The sequence below is a fragment of the Octopus bimaculoides genome, chromosome 14 (genome assembly GCF_001194135.2).
Source record: "Octopus bimaculoides isolate UCB-OBI-ISO-001 chromosome 14, ASM119413v2, whole genome shotgun sequence".
NCBI classification, from domain to species: Eukaryota; Metazoa; Mollusca; class Cephalopoda; order Octopoda; family Octopodidae; genus Octopus; species Octopus bimaculoides.
Genome location: NC_068994.1, coordinates 16,328,619 through 16,330,145, shown reverse-complemented (window position 1 = coordinate 16,330,145; position 1,527 = coordinate 16,328,619). Strand labels below are relative to the sequence as shown.

The following is a 1,527-nucleotide window of genomic DNA, read 5'->3' as shown; positions in this document are numbered from 1 at the left end:
CGTTAAGGGTACACGTTTCTGTGGAGTGCTCAGCCACTTGCATGTTAATTTCCTGAGCAGGCTGTTCCGTTGATCGGATCAACTGGAACCCTCGATGTCGTAAGCGACGGAGTGCCAACAATAACTTTGCACATCCAATAGAGTATGCTAGCTTTATTTCTTTCCAATCTTCTCAAATCCTCCTGCACTCAAAGACCATCTTTACCATGCAGCATTGCAATTTTAGCCCAAGTGTCATCCCTTTGCTCTAAGGGAAAAGACATTTTTTTGCCAGTAATAATAGAAACTTCCAGAACCTTTTTCCAACCTGTTCTTACTTTAGCTACTATACTTTTGGAACAATTATCTCTCCTACTACTTACATCTACATAGCAAAACCTTTTAAAAACTTCAGTGAGCCATCCACATGTTTTAGAGTGTTTATTTCTGGTGTGGTCATAATACATACTGCTCTAGTGTATCTATCACATTTCAAGCTCACTTTCTCTGTTACCCAATCTGTGATTCCACTACATCTCTTCTATGTCCATAGCTTACATTGGGTACTCTGTATGGAGTATAGACCTACACTTTTTCTGCATATCAAGGAAAGCCTTAGCCTTTGCTAAATTTATACTGACTCTAGGTTTAGTTTCCATGCTTAGAATATCCTCTCGAATTCCCTATATATATATATATATATATTATGGAGATGTACTTGCATAGCAAGTGACTTGATCTGAGATCGTGTGCTGAAACAAAAACAATTGCAGTATGGAAGGTGCTTATAAGCCATTTAAAAACAGAAAACCGTTAGATTCACTTCAACATTTAAATTTAATTTGCCAAAATATTTTCATCGCTTTGAGACCGTGACCTGTTCGAAGCATTGTGTAGAATATATTGTATAAAGAATTGTAGGTAAGACCAGAACAATGTGAAGTAAATGCAAGGCAAATCACAAGGAAACAAATATATGAATTAATGTAGATTTACCTTGCATTCAATATTTCGGGGTTATGACCCCATTTTCAAGAAATTAATGAATGTTGCTGATGTGTGTGTGTGGAGTGGACATGTGTGGAAAGGTGTTGCTATAGCAACCAGGTAGCTTCCTGTAACTCTCTTCTGTTGATATTTGGTTTTCTTTGGTGTATGAGGATGGCCTCAGTGATTCTAATGTTGCCCCTGTTGCATTGTGTTGCACTGATGGTCGCTGTGAATATATGAAGGGCTTCTTTCAGTTTCTGTGTTTCAAATATGCTCACAAAGTTTTGGTTAGCTTGGTGCTATAGTAGAGCACACTAGTTCAAGGTACCATGCAGTAGGACTAGACATGAAACCAAATTGCTGGGAAGTAAACTTCTTAACCCTGATATATATATATATATATATATGTATGTATGTATCATCATCATCGTTTAACGTCCGCTTTCCATGCTAGCATGGGTTGGACGATTTGACTGAGGACTGGTGAAACCGGATGGCAACACCAGGCTCCAGTCTGATTTGGCAGAGTTTCTACAGCTGGATGCCCTTCCTAACGCC

General features: G+C 38.6%; 1 protein-coding gene across 1 annotated transcript in view; it reads left to right on the top strand.

Moving 5' to 3' along the window:
* LOC106867680 (dynein axonemal heavy chain 6-like) overlaps positions 1-1,527 on the top strand; it is a 319,316-nt gene that overhangs the window by 46,258 nt on the left and 271,531 nt on the right. The gene's annotated exons all lie outside the window — the stretch shown is intronic.